The sequence below is a fragment of the Sardina pilchardus genome, chromosome 14 (assembly GCF_963854185.1).
Source record: "Sardina pilchardus chromosome 14, fSarPil1.1, whole genome shotgun sequence".
Classification (NCBI taxonomy): Eukaryota; Metazoa; Chordata; class Actinopteri; order Clupeiformes; family Clupeidae; genus Sardina; species Sardina pilchardus.
Window position 1 is genome coordinate 32182207 of NC_085007.1, and position 7042 is coordinate 32189248.

At 40.2% G+C, this 7042-nt stretch overlaps 1 long non-coding RNA gene across 1 annotated transcript; it reads right to left on the reverse strand.

Moving 5' to 3' along the window:
* Positions 1-345: 345 nt before the first annotated feature.
* Positions 346-6765, reverse strand: LOC134101423 (uncharacterized). Its single transcript, XR_009941375.1, has 3 exons — positions 6627-6765; positions 2886-3038; positions 346-468 (listed from the first exon to the last, which is right to left on the reverse strand). It is a non-coding gene; the product is annotated as an uncharacterized LOC134101423 (long non-coding RNA).
* Between the last annotated feature and the right edge of the window lie 277 nt (positions 6766-7042).

A 7042-nucleotide genomic window follows, 5' to 3' on the forward strand; every position in this document is an offset into this window, starting at 1 on the left:
ATAAAAATCTGCCTGCCCCTATGTTAACCCTATGTGTTAAATTCCCATAGGGTTACATAGGGGGTCAAATACTTCCTTCCCCTAGCATTTAAGGAAAACATTTATCTATTTACGATACATTCTTCAATCACAAAGAAAATTGGTGTCCTTGGCGGTTTGATTTGTACTAATTTTTTGAGTTAAGGCATTAAGATCAATTGTCAAATGATGATTTTATATTCCTGTTTTAGCAGGGTATCAAATACATGTGCTCCTCACTGTATGTGATTTAATGGGCCAAGATTATCTAAATGATCTAAATTGAACAGGTCATCTAACTGAAACAAATATGCAAAGAAACAAAAATAAGTTAGACAGAATACTTTATTTTAGCCTACAGTTTATTTATTACAACAAACCTAAAAACGTGTGCTCCTTTCGATTAGGTCTAGGGCATCCATCATCTGATTCAAAGTCAGGCTGCCGGACCTGAAATAGAAAAATGAGAACACTGCATTAAATACTGTTAACAATTCAATTTCAGCAAAACTATTAGACCAGGAATTGATGTAGGCTAGAAATATTTGAAAATCAACCCAACAGACTGCATTGTCTTATTTTCCAAAGTCCCTCGATAGGCTTTTACTGCAAGTCTTTTGACCACACATTCAGTAAGCTAAGATAACAAGCATTTGTCATAGGTTATAGTATATTGAACCGAACTAGCCAGCTATGCTAACAAACTGATGCAACATAAGGGCAGTAGGCTAGCAACTTGACTACAAGCTAACCGTTTTCTTTTACTTTGCTTTAACTTAACGTTGTGTTGTACCTTGACTTTATTTCCCTCTGTCTACTTACACTAACGTCAGTAATGTTATCGAAGTGGTTGTCATTCACTGGAATAACACTATGTAAGGGATAATCTGAGACAATGTTGTATCTAAGACAGCGGCAATATAAACGAAAATATTAGCAGTGGTATAAGCGGGATAATCAACTCCGCGCCGTGCGTTTCTAGGAAAATAATGCACTTATCGAAGTGTCAAGTCCCCTCCGCCTGCGGCGTCAGGTCCTTATTACCACTTCGAACGTGCATTATTTTCCTATAAATGCACGGCGCGTCGTTGATTATCCCGCTTATACTGCTACTATCATTTTCGTTTATATTGCCGCTGTCTTAGATACAACATTGCTGTTTTTACCGTTACATTCACATTGGGGAATTAATATTCAAGTGTAATAAGCCCAAAAGAAGGGAACTACTTCATAGCCGTGCGGTATGTAAGGGATAATGTATAGAACGCCGGTCATTATCGGAAAATAATTCCCGACAGGATGAACTGAACCCCGACGCGCAGCGGAGGGGTTTTGCTTCGTCCTGAAGGGAATTATTTTCCGATAATGACCGGCGTTCTATACATTATCCCGCTTATTATACGGCTACTTGCCAAAACGAGAAGAAACGTACCACAATGTGTCTTTAGCAATGACTTAGCTACCGTTTCGTGGCTTCCGCTAACAAAATAAATAGTTCGCCACACAGATAGAACGTGACTGTTGCCATTGACAGCGGTCATTATTTTTTTCAGAGGTCCTCTATCAAGAAATAATGACCGGTAGAACGTTGGGAAATCCCATTCAAGTCAATGGGGCGTTCTACTTGCATTGTGAAGAGCCGTATAATAAATAGAAAAATAATGCACGTTCCAAATAGCGCATCACAATAGAAAATTTGACCAAGCAGTGGTATACGTTTGACCGGACCCGCGTCACACAGAGCAGGTTGTTTGCGCCACGCCCCTTTTGAGGGGAAAACAAGCCCTCAGAACAAGCTTGAAACAAGCCAAAGTGACTGGTGTTGTTCGCGGTCACTGATCTATAACGAATAACTTATTACTTATAGATCAGTGTTTGCGGTAGACAGACATGCCGAGAAGTTGCTGTGTGGTTGGGTGTACCAACCACAAAGCTAAGAACCCCTAACATTAGGCTACACCAAAAAATTAATCAGACCAACGAAAACGGAAATCTAGGCTAACACTTGGCTAACACTAGGCTATCGGCTATGACAGAAATGATCATATCTAACGCACATATTTTACATCCGAGCCTGTGAGTCAACTACACTACATTAAAATTAAAATATTACAGGAATACAGGAAAACAATTTAGTTATTTAACTGGAGACTAAATGAGATACGAGTATGTCCGGGTATGACACTGGCCACTGAGTGGGGTTGTTGCTACTGCTAGTAGGCTACTCGGGAGACCGAGGGGAACGTTTTTTACTTTGATTGAATTAAGCTTTTGACGTATCTTTCACGGTCAACGACCGGCAAAGTGGTAATATATTGAGTGGTCCTATTGATTCGTTGTGTTTTCTGTTATTGTTAACCCCTACGATTTCGGTACGAATTACGTTTATTGACCCTAATTTGCATTGGAGTCAATGAGAGACGTTGTTTGTTTTCCCCCCAGAAGGGGCTGGAACGTTTCTCGCGAGTCAAGTTCCCGGATGTGCCGGTCTAACGTATAAGAAGTTTGTAATGTGACGTTAGCTAATTCGCTATGTTGTGTTAGCTCGCTAGCTTCATTAGCTCTGTAATAATAGCGGGTGAATTTTCTCCAAATTAGAGCAGTGATCTTACACTTTTAGGCTTGAAATGATGACAAATACCTACACATTATGACAGATATTGCCAAAAATCTCAACAACTTCAGAGAGACGTAATGACATCTCATTCACTTCAATGTAACAAGGTTTGAGCTAACTTTCAAGGTAGCTAGTGACTGAAGTTGGATTCTCAGGAAAAACAGGCTACTGACGCAACTTTCCGAGTCTCTGGATTGATTTTCACATTGATAGGCTATGTTTAAAAACTAAATTAAGTGCAGCTACATACCTTACAAATTGCCTTCATCTCTGTACGTTGACAGTTACTGCAGGACCCAGGTAGCCTGACTCTCGCCAGACCCTTGTAGTTCCGCCATGCTCCACCAGAGGCGTTTAGCTGAGCTCCACACAAGGGTCTGGACCATAGGTCTGGACCATAGACCTAAAAGAAATGGACAAACAGACTCCGTTGTTCTCGATGGAAGGGGGCTGAAACAAAATTCCGTTTACTTTCCGTCGTACTGCGCAGACTCGTACTCACTTCGTGACGTTAGCCTGCTGTAACTCGTCTGATAGATTGAAAACCTCTGAAATTGTTAACGTTCGTTTTTAATATTATGATTATGTTTACTTGCCTCTAGGTAATGCTTTACCCTATCAAACAGTAGGCTACCGTAGGCTACACGCATTTTCACTGATCTTGCGAATGACTTTCCGTCATGGTTTTCGTGCAGGCTCACTCAGCTTCTTATCCAAACATTACGGGGAATCTCCCCTCGAACGTTAGCTTCCCTACAACCAACATGCTAAAATACTTCTTTACGGGAAACCAACGTAATATACGGGGAAGAAGTGAATTAATTTTGCCTTCGATACCCTATATAGAATACACAGAAGCTATAAGGGAGACAAAGGGCACATGTTACATGAAGTTATGGGATCGCAAACAAATCTGAAATCTATGGCCGTCCAAGGGGGTTAGCAGAGCGTTGATCACCAGCTCATTTCGTGTTTCTTCTTCCGGGAATATGCCTGCCCCCTTGGTCTGGACGCGAGGGCAATTAGCCATTTACACACTTCCGCATTTTTCGAGCGGAAATACGTCATTGTAGCGTTGCCGAACTTCCTGTTATCGTAGAGCGATAGCGGCAGATACGAAAATGGCAGAGTCTACGGGTCGCAATTTCTGTTGCGTTCCAGGCTGTTCGTCTTCTACCCAAAAACAGCCCTACCTTTCTTTTCATTCGTTTCCCGTGGATCCAAGCCTGAAACCCAGATGGATACAGGCGATCCGAAGAGAAGAAGGGAACCAATTTATAATAAAAAGAGGTAGCACGTATGTCTGCAGCCGGCACTTCGCTAAAGAAGATTACATCGGTGGCTGCGTCGTTCGTCGCCTGAAGAGCGATGTTGTCTCTAGTCTATTCACTTGGAACAATTTTACTGCTCCTTTGAGAAGGGAGTCAGTATATGACAGGACTATACAACGTCAGTCTGTTCAACTACGCCGTGAAGATGGTGACATCGCCGCTAAGGCTGCACGGATGGATCACGACTACACTCTTAGAAAAAAGGGTGCTTGTAGACAGGTCATTTGCTCAACTTTTTGGGCCTAGTTTTCTGTCAAAGTTTTCTCAATGGATTCCTGGTCAGAACCCCTATTGAAACAGACTTGGGGCATGTTACATTTTGTCCAAAATTTCAAGATGGCCGCCGTATAGGCAATTCCATCAGTTTTTCCTGATTTTTGGTCAAAATGTTCCTCCATGTCTCATTAGAGGAAAACCAACATTTTAGCTTGGTATCTTGTTTAGTTTCTGAGATATGGCTCTTCAAATGTGGATAGACATGTCCTAAAAAAAGGCTGAAAATGCCTGTATTTAATGAGCACCACTTTTTTTTTAAACCCCTCTCCTGTCTTAAGCCTACCATATTATGTTCTAAAAATTTGAACACTGGGGCAGTACCCTGTTTAGTTGTCCAATATCACAAAGGAATTATAGTCCTTCCCACCATTGAAGACTTATTCATCGAAACAAACCCATATTTTTTTTAAAGCAATGAAAAACAAAAAAACTGTTTTTGTTCTCTTATGGTCATGAATGGATAGCACTCACATTTTTAAAACTTTACATATATATAGTCCATGAGTAAGAGAACATGTTGAAAAAAAATTGAGATGGTAAGTTTTCGTATTTCGAGGCTATGGGCCTTCAAAGATGGCCACAATGGTGTTTTTTCCTAAAAATGCCAATTTCATTGCCTTTTTTCAAGGACAAGATGAAATGCAAATCTAACAGTTCTTTTCTCCTGCAATAGTATGCCACTTTATAGACCATGTGAATGTGGTAGATCCGACCTGTCCATTTTAATATCCCCTCAGTACATGTCTGAAGTTAGAAAAAATTAAAAATTGTCTTGGCTGAAGGAGGTGTTGGTTCGATTTTTATGAACCTCTTAGAAGGACAATATGGGGTTTAAATCCATTTTTTTTCTGTTTGAGGGATCGGAATGCCATCCTATAAACAGGATAAAAATGTTATATCCCATTTTTACTCTTTATTGACCCCTTAGAATATGTCCAAAAGTTGTCAAAAATGAAAAAGGCGACTAAATTGAGGGGCCAAGTGGATCAAGTCACACAGGTTTTTTGTTTTTCATTGTTTTTTAAAAAAATATGGGTTTGTTTCGATTAATAAGTCTTCAATGGTGGGAAGGACTATAATTCCTTTGTGATATTGGACAACCAAACAGGGTACTGCCCCAGTGTTCAAATCTTTAGAAAATAATATGGTAGGCTTAAGACAGGAGAGGGGTTTAAAAAAAAAGTGGTGCTCATTAAATACAGGCATTTTCAGCCTTTTCTTAGGACACGGCTAACCACATTTGAAGAGCCATATCTCGGAAACTAAACAAGATACCAAGCTAATATTTTGGTTTTCCTCTAATGAGACATGGAGGAACATTTTGACCAAAAATCAGGAAAAACTGAGGACCATGGTGTCGGACCTGTTCCAACTGATATGGAATTGCCCATACGGCGGCCATCTTGAATTTTTGGACCAAATTTAACATGCCCCAAGTCTTAATCTGTTTCAATAGGGGTTCTGACCAGGAATCCATTGAGAAAACTTTGACAGAAAACTAGGCCCAAAAAGTTGGGCAAATGACCTGTCTATTGTGGGTGCTATATAGAACCATGGGGGTTCTTTGCCAAGGAAATAGAACCTCTTGACTGGGAAAGGTGCTATTTCATGCGCGTGGAGGTTTATTTGAACTTCAACGAACCTTTCTGAAACCGTCGTCCATTCAGCTTCTTTAACGGTAAGTGTTTAACATTTGTATCTCCTAAGTATTTAAATTAACTATCCGTGTTTGTAAGACAGCATTAGGAGGTGTTTCTCTTTAAATGGGCGTGTTTTTTTATTTACGGGGGGCGTTGACATTTTTACAACTCCGGGCTTTTTTCTGTTTTGCTACCGTTAGCATGATAGCTAAATCAGAGACACTTGACAAGCAGCTAATCGCTAAAACCTTCTTCGGGTAGCATTAGTTGATGATACACAAGTCACAAGCCACAAATGACAAACTTTCCAACTGCAACAGAGATAAGATAATTGATCAGTTTATTCTGGGGAGGACGGTTACGACGATGTTGTTTTGTCTGGAGGATGTTGTCAGTGTGTTGCTAGCTAACGTTAACTAGATAATGCATAGCTAGACTATGCAAGTTAAAACAGCTTGAAGATTAAATATTCTTCATTACACTTCATTATACAAGTATGAATTATATAACGTATAAGGCAGCAAAACTCGTTAGTTTTGGCTCCTCGACACTGCAGCGATAAATTATAATAACTAAATAGGAAGCCTATGTATTGGACTGTCAAGTGCCAGTTTGTTTGGAGATTGGCTAGCATCTAGATTCAGTATTAAATGCATAGCCTATAATGCAGTTATATATAGAGTCTTAAGGCCTATTCGGACGGGATTAGTTTTATGGGGTGACATCAGGTAAAGTAATAATTACCAGGTAATGTAGTCCCGTCCGGACGCGCCATGTCAGTAAACATAACGGAGTATGTCGGTGACATTTACAGACACTTTTACCTTCCGTAAAACGGTCCGGAGAAATTACCTTGGGTAATATTAATCCCGTGCGAACGCGACCCTCTGTAAAGATGTCTGTAATATTTCGTCACATCCTGATTTGAAAACATTTCCACCAAAGTCTGAATGAAAACGTAACATGATGTGCAGCTCCTAATAGGACGTCAGCTAGTTTGCCTAATAGCTTCATATTGTTAGCCATTTCAAACTACGTATGGCATAACATAAAGCTACGTTTGCTAGTTTTACCAACTTGTGTAGTCTTTCAAATCTGAAAATGCCGCACGTACCTGACGCAAAGTATCACGTGCACGGCGACGAAGATGTGACGGCAGA